The 7,730-nt window shown below is 46.6% G+C and overlaps 1 pseudogene; it reads right to left on the bottom strand.

Annotated features, from left to right (window-relative positions):
• Positions 1–2,068: 2,068 nt before the first annotated feature.
• On the bottom strand, positions 2,069–4,976 carry LOC109315379 (annotated as a pseudogene).
• Positions 4,977–7,730: the final 2,754 nt, after the last annotated feature.

Below are 7,730 nucleotides of genomic sequence, written 5' to 3'. Positions count from 1 at the left end.
GTATGTCTTATCACCAGGCCTACATTCTCCTTCCCCTCCCCATGCCACTTGTCTGTCACCCATTGACTGGCTCAGTTTGCATTTTCACTGACTGGCATCCTCACAGGCATACTGGCTTCTTGGCTATTCCATCCAGGAAGAGCACAGATCAACTGCAGATCCTTCCTCAGCCTGATAAAGGGTGCTTGTACCTGAAAGCTTGTAAAGACGAATTTTCCAACTGTTTTAGTTGATCTAATAAAAGATATCAGATTTACCCAAAGAACCTGGTCTGCCTGTCTCCCTAGACCAACACAGCTACAACCTACACCCCTCAGCAAGTTTGCAGATGACACCAAACTTGGGGGAGTAGTAGATACACTGGAGGTAGGGCTAGGTTCAGAGTGACTTGGACAAATCGGAGGATTGGGCCAAAATAAATCTTCTGAGGTTCAACAAGGACAAGTGCAAAGTCCTGCATTTAGGACAAAATAAGCCTATGCTGGGGGCTGAAAAGTACCACGCTGGTGGTTCTGCAGAAAAGGACCTGGGGGTTACAGTGCACAATAAGCTTAATATGAGCCAGCAGTGTGCCCTTGTTGCAAAGGAAGCTAATGGCACACTGGGCTGCATCGGTAGGTGTGCTTCCAGTAGGTCAAGGGAAGTGATTATTCTCCTCTATTCAACACTGTTGAGGCCACATCTGGAGCACTCTGTTCAGTTTTGGGGTCCCTGCTACTGAAAGGATGTAGACAAATTGGATAGGGTCCAGATCAAGGCAACAAAAATGGTGAGGAGGCTGGGGGACATGACTTGTGGGGAAAGACTGAGGGAACTGGCTTATTTAGCTTAAAGAAGAAGAGACTGAGAGGGGATTTAATAGCAGCCTTCAAGTACCTGAAGGAAGGTTTGAAAGAGGCTGGAGCTAGACTGTTCCCAGTGGTGGTAGATGACAGAACAAGGAGCAATGGTCCCAAGTTGCAGCAATGGAAGCTTAGGTTAGATATTGGGAAGAATATTCTTACTAGGAAGTTAGGAAAGCACTGGAACAGGTTACCCAGAGAGGTTGTGGGAATCTCCATCCTTGGAGGTTTTTAAGACCCAGCTAGACAAAGCATTTGCTGGGAAGATCTAGTTGGGGATGGTCCTTCCTTGAGCAGGGGGCTAGATGATCTTCTGAGGTCCTTTTCACCCCTAATTTTCTATGCTTTCTAAAATGAGGGGGGAAAAAGAAATTTTTTTTAAAGAAATTAAAATGAACACAAAGCGGTTTGTTCTATGGCAAAGAAAATAATTTCAGGTGGGACCAAAATTATTTTTTTGGGTATTTTGCCAATAATTAAAAAAAAAAGATCTGTTTTGATTTGACCCAAAAAAACTTATCCTTTGGTATTTATTTATTTTTAGTTTGTCCAGAAAACTGAAAATTCATCATTCACTCAGATGCAATTGGTACAGGCTATTCTGATAAGACAGGGACAGGCAATTATTTCGGGGGGAGGGCTGCTTACTGAGTTTTGGCAAGCCATCAAGGGCCATATGACAAGCAGCCAGGTGCAGATAAATATTAATTTTCTAAATTTTTGGGGGCCCCATGGGTCAGATAGCATGGCCCAGAGGGCCACATCCAGCCCATGGGCCGTATTTTACTCCCCCTTGTGATAAGGCCTCTGACTTGTCCTGCACAGGTTAGATTAAGGCTCTGTGTGGTTCTTTCATGCAGATGTGTGTGTTTAATTCACACTGAGAAGGGTGCATGGGTCAGGATCACAGGTTGGCTTCAGCAGGAGCCATGGAGCCAGAAATGTATGCCAGCATTGTGTGGTTTAAACTCTGTCTGCATCCACCTGCTGTGTCTCACTTAACCAATTGAAAGCTCCTAGGAGCATAAACTATCTCTTTGTTTTGTAGTGTGTTCTGTATAGACACAGTGAGGGTCTGGTCCAGTTCTAGGCTCAGAGGTACTATGGTAATAATGAATACCAGTAGTTCATAAAATACACGAACCTAGAACCAGTGCGTTTGAAGACCTTGCCCTCTCTTACAGTCCGTGCTGTTCTGAATCACTTCCTTTTAAAACTGTATTTTACATCCTTGAATTTAACCAGGCAAGTTGAAGTGGTGTCTTTTAGCATACAAGGCAGCTGCATCAAGGCTGGTGACCTGCTCGCTTCTCCTTATCCTGGTGATGATGAGGATAAGTAACTCCCTGCAAATGTGGGAAATGAGGGAGCTCTTGGGTGCTGAGCTTCACTGTCTGGTTCTAGTGTGGTGTGGGGAACTTGTAAGGTAGGGCTGGGAGCAGGCATCATGTTTCCTCAGGCTTGGCAGGTGCATAAGCTTTGCCTACCTCATACTGTCCTCCTGTTGTGCTTTCTGGGCAGAGAAGCTGGTCTGTGGCCCTTCAGGGCTTTCTGAGGGAACTGTCTGCTATACAGAGACCTGCTGTATTGAAGCTCAGGAGTTATGAGGCGCCGGCACATCTGTTCTGTCTTCTTGTCCAGCCCTGGCTTCAGGTTATAGCCTAGGATTCTGGCTTGGCCATACTGTAGTGGCAGCAGGGACTGGTCCTTGATTTCTTGAGGTGCTACACTCTCTCCTTCTTGCAGGCAGGTCCTTGCCAGCTGCTCCCGTCTTTTCTGCAGTGCTCTCACTTCCTGGCTCATGCGCTTCCGGCCTATGTCTCGGTCAATCTTTTCCCAGAAGGTCTGGTTGAAATGTGTGTAGATTTCCCAGTCCAGCTTGTTCCAGTTCTTTATCTTCTCCACAGTGAAGTCTGGAAGGGGTGCCCGAGTGCTTCCATCTCTGCTATTGAGTGGGAAGGAGACTACACTGTCCAGGTCCCAGCACAATGCCTCCTTTAGCAGCACCATGGACTCATCAAAGTACTCTGAGATCAGGATAAGGTTGAACGCTGTCTTAATGGCTTGCAGCATGAGTTGCACATGCCTGGCAGATGCCTCCCCATTGTGATTGAAGCCAAAGTCAAAAGTCATGAGGTTCTTAGCATATTGGCTGTCAGAGTCTCCAGCCTTGTAGAACCTGGATGGCTGTTGGAGGAACTCCTCCAGGCTCTTGGCGTGGAAGAAGGCGGATGTCCCTTTGTAGTAGGTGAAGGATGACTCCATGAGGTGGACGGGATTCCTCAGGATGGCGAAGTAGAAGGTGGTGCTGGGCATCACTCTTTGCACCTGGAGGTGGGATTGGGAGAAAGAAGACTCAAAGGAGTGGAAAAAAGGAGAGAGAAGCCTACTCTCCCACTGTAGTATATACTGCCTTCTCCACAGAAGGGTTAACTTGAAATCAGTGGTGTACTGTAGACTGAGAGAAAGATAACAAGTCCTGTCCACATGGTGCTGGGGATTAGACTGCTTTGGAAAAAAGGGTTTTAAGGCCTATTGAGCAACTACTGAATATGCTGAAACCCAGTTCCAGGGTTGTGCTTGTGACGGGGAGCCCTGCTGGCAGTGGTGGAAACTGGAGTGTCCTGTGTTTGCTTACAGAGCAGTGACAAAATGGACAACAGCAATGGAAGTCTCCCCATATAGCTCTGCCAACATGCCAGGCTTGAGCTGGAAGAGTCAATGCCAAATGGGGAGGGGCAGCTTGCTCTCCCTGCCTGTGGGTGTTGATGCCAGCTGGGGTGGCAGGCTTGTGTTGTGGGTGCACTATTTGAACTTCCCTGACCAGCATCAAATAATGGTGCTAAGCTTGATCATTTCAGCCTTGTTTGCCTCTGAAACCTCTCTCTCCCAGCAGCAGAACATAGCCTCAAACCTGGATCACTATGAAGCAGGCTCTCCAGGTCTGATGTGTGAGAAGTAGCTGCCAGCAGGCATCAGGGGACAGTGAAGTATCTCTAGCTTCAGTATGGATCAGCTCATCTTCATCAGCCCAGAGAGCTGTCCTGCCTACATCTCAATACTGTCTTCCCTCTTTCCCTGCTTATTTTCTCACTGAGTTCTTGGAGGTTTGTTCCTTACCTCTGTTGGCAGGAACCGCATGTGGTGGCACAGGATGTTAAACTGAGAAGCTTGCCCAGCAACAAATCCCTCCACGAACTCTGCAGCAAAGAAGTGGGGATAAAACAGCTGACTGGCACCATTAAATGGGAAGGCGAATGTGAGGTTGCGTGTCTCGCCAAAGCGGAACAGGATGTTCATAACAGTGCTACTGGCGCTCTTGTGTACCTTCAGGAAAACAATGTGGGTTTTGGGCTTGCAGGCTGCCTCATCAGAAGAGTTGCCCAGTGTCTGCCAGTTGTCTCCCTTTATATCTTCAACTGCTTCTCCTGCTTGGGGGGCTACTGTCTTGCTTGGTGATGATTCCCTCTGCATCCTTAATGGTGCAGTCTCAGGTGGCTCCTTTGCCTTTGAGACCCTGGGTGTTTTGGGGATAGGTATTGTAGTCAGTGTAAATGCACTGTCTTTTCCCAGGCTGTGGGAGCTTGTTTTTTGGGGATGGCCTTGTAATGACCTTCTAGCTTGTGCAGATGATGCCTTTGCAGTTTGCTCATTTACAGCAACTCTGTTTGTAAATACTGGTTTCTTGCTGAAGGGCTCTGCAGCCTTTTGAGTAGTCCTGGGCTTCCTGTTTTGAGGAATCACAGTCCTACCCACATGGCCACTCTTTGGTGCCCTTTTGGATACCAGGGGCTGGGATTTCAGTTTCTTGGATGCACGACTGGTCCATGGCTTCTTGCCATTTTCTTCATGGTGTTTCTTCCAAAATCCTTCTTGGCTGTCTAAGCTTCTGTCCAGTAGTTTTGTTTTGCCAAAAGCCTGTCTCAGTTTCAGTATGTGTAGTATGTTCTCAGTTGATCCAAGGTTGGACACAGCTTTCTTCTGACTGCTTTGTGGGATATCACTTGCTGGGAGGTTGGGAGTCTGGTTGCAGTTTGGCCCCTTCTCAGGCTGGAACAAGGTCTCATTGCCTATGGTTTTCTGGAGAGTTTGTCTCTTGAGTTTCTCATCACACCTGCAATCGCTGTAGAAGGGAAAATGTTAATGTGGGGACCTTTTTTGGATACGTGTTCTATAAGAATATACCAGGAAAGTTCTCTCTAATCTTACTGAAACCCACTGCAAGTTGTCAAACCCATGTATATGTCACCTCCCTTGTTTGAAATATCTTACAACCATAGACAAGCTCCCAGTTATCTCCCAGCTACAACTGTTAAACTTCTACCTCTATCTACTATCCCCTGACGAGGGATCTAAACCAATCCAGCCTTCCCAGCTTCCATAAGCTCCGAGTAAGACTTCTACCTAGCTACTACAGGATGAACAAAGGCACTGGTGGAACCTTCATTTCTCCTGTTTTCTGTCTGTAGCACTGTTTAGACTCCTGGGCTAGGAACGGACATTACACACAAACCGGTTCAAGTGATCAGAAACTGGTTTAAATCTGTAACAGAACAGAAGTTCAGTGCATATAAGCCAGTTGCAAAAGGCTGAAACTGGTTTAAGATAAACCTGGTTCATGTAGTATAGACTTAACTGATTTGGTATTTGGCCCTGCCCCTCTGCTCCCTAGCTACAGCTCTCGTGGAGACTGCAGGCACAGAAGGTCTGTCTGGCTTCCCTTTCCCCACCCCCCTCGCCATTCGCTGCTCAAGAAGGGATCCCTCTTCCCTCTCTCCCATCTCCCACAGCACGGACCCCAGCCCCATGGACCTTAGCCAGCTAATGCTGAGAGGTGTCTGTGTGTGTGTGTGTGACTCCAATTTCACTGGGACAGGACAAAGGCAGACAGGACAGTATCTGCTTAGGGCTTTTTGGAGCTAATCAACAGGTCAGCTGGTAATGTCCCTTCCTTTCTTCCTTGAAAAAAGCTGTTTAAGAAGAGCTTGAACTAAGAAAGGCTTTTGTTTGCTCAATGGGCTGCTAAATTCTGTGTTATCAGTTCCTTGCTGGCTCCCTTGCCTGTCAAGTTTGCAAACAGCACGAAGAAGTAGGCAAAGGGAGACTGAAAAGCTCAGTATCATCAATAGATGCATGGGCTCCACACACCCCCTTCACCTCAGAGTGATAGCTTGGAGCTGAGGTTTGGCAACACTCCTGCTTCTTGAGCAGTGACAGGAAAAGCCTGGGACTATGTAAGCAGGATGGGGATTTAAAACCCTCCCTAAATCGTGCTGGGGCCTGGCCAGCGCTCCCCCTCCTCCCCCCAGCTCAGCACCATGGAAGGGAAGGGAGGGATGCTTTAGTGCCCCCTGGCTTCTAGCCTGAACCACTGCAGGCATGTGCCTGCATATCCTTAGTCCAGGGGGAATGTCTGTGCATTTGCAAACCAGTTCAACCTAGGCAGGTTAGATTAACCTGCAAAGATTGAATCAATTTAGACTCAGGCTTTTTGAATGTCTGTCCCTAGCCCTGAAGACTAGCCTGCATGGCTTGTGATAAACAAGAAGTCAACCTTGATGATCTCATCATCCCTTCTGCCCTTAAACTTTGTGGTAGTTTAAGAATGATGTAGCCATGTTGGCAGAGCAATTATGGGAGAGGCAAGAATTTCTTTCAATGATATTTTTTTATCAGATCAACTACAAAGTTGGGATAGAGTTACACAAGCTTTGGAACGCAAGACGTTCTTTATCAGGTTAACCAAGCTTTTCTCTTCTCATCTGGCCTTATGGACTCACTCTGACTGTTGTTTACTATGATATGGGATTAGATCTTAGTCACAATCTAGTGGGAAATGGGAAATGTCTGTGATAAGAAGAATCTTACTGTGTTTAGAAGCTGTGAGTGATTTGGAGAGTGTGGATATCATGACACTGTGTATCCTGAACTGTGTATGGCTCAAATGTGCTAAGCAGTAAGAGCCAGGTGAATAAGTTAATGGGTTTTTTTTCTCTTTGTAAATTGCTTGAAGAGTCATGATTTCTTCAGATTTGTGTGAAATGCTTGGTCTGTAGCTTGTTTACAACTGGTTTGTTGCATGTGCCTGGTATTTGCAATTCAAACAGTTTGCACTGGACAAATAAGCCAAATGCCTTGCTTCTGTTTCTTGAGTGAGCAGGTAGCTTTTAAAACCAGGGGCATTTTTACAGATGCACATGCAAAGCACCTGGCACTGATAATTGCAGTTATATAAGCGGTGAAATGCACATCAGTGCTGAGAAAATGGTGGTGGTGCACTTTTGGACTAAAATACCTTGAAGGTACTTTAGTTCAAAGCGTACCACTGCCATTTTCTGTGCACTGACATGCATTTTGCAACCTATTCAACTGCATGCAGCCTAGCGCAGTTCACCTTGGCTCAGACTCGATTAACTGAGTCTGCTCTGAAGTGGCGGATCTCTGGTGCTTTATGGGGAAAAAAAGGACATGTATAAAGGCCTAGATCAAATGTGAGATTCATATTCTTCAATGTGTAAGCTTCACCTTTTTGTCAAATGTTGCTGCCTGCCGTTCACTGGGATGTACTTGAAAGGTGACCCCAAAGGGGCCTGGGACCAGGAACGGGCTTGAGAATTTGGATCGAACTGAAGAAGGGAACTTTTTTTGGTGGCTTTTGTGGCAGCATTTGGACAGATCTTGCCTTAAGCTGACCCCTAAAAAGTTCTGAGGGGGAAGCACCCTGTGTTTTATGTGGAACCTACCTGGGAGATTGTAGCTTCTCCACAATTTGAAACATCATGCAGAGGAGAATGAGAAGAACGAGACAACTCCAGAGTTGTCCCAGCTGGCTCTTGTACGGTGGTTTCAGTTTCCTGCAGGGAAATGAATACATTCGATTTATAGCCC

This window comes from Crocodylus porosus, unplaced genomic scaffold (assembly GCF_001723895.1).
Source record: "Crocodylus porosus isolate Cpor-Errol unplaced genomic scaffold, CroPor_comp1, whole genome shotgun sequence".
NCBI classification, from domain to species: Eukaryota; Metazoa; Chordata; order Crocodylia; family Crocodylidae; genus Crocodylus; species Crocodylus porosus.
Note: the sequence above shows the minus strand (reverse complement) of the source record. Positions and strands in the feature narration are given on the sequence as shown.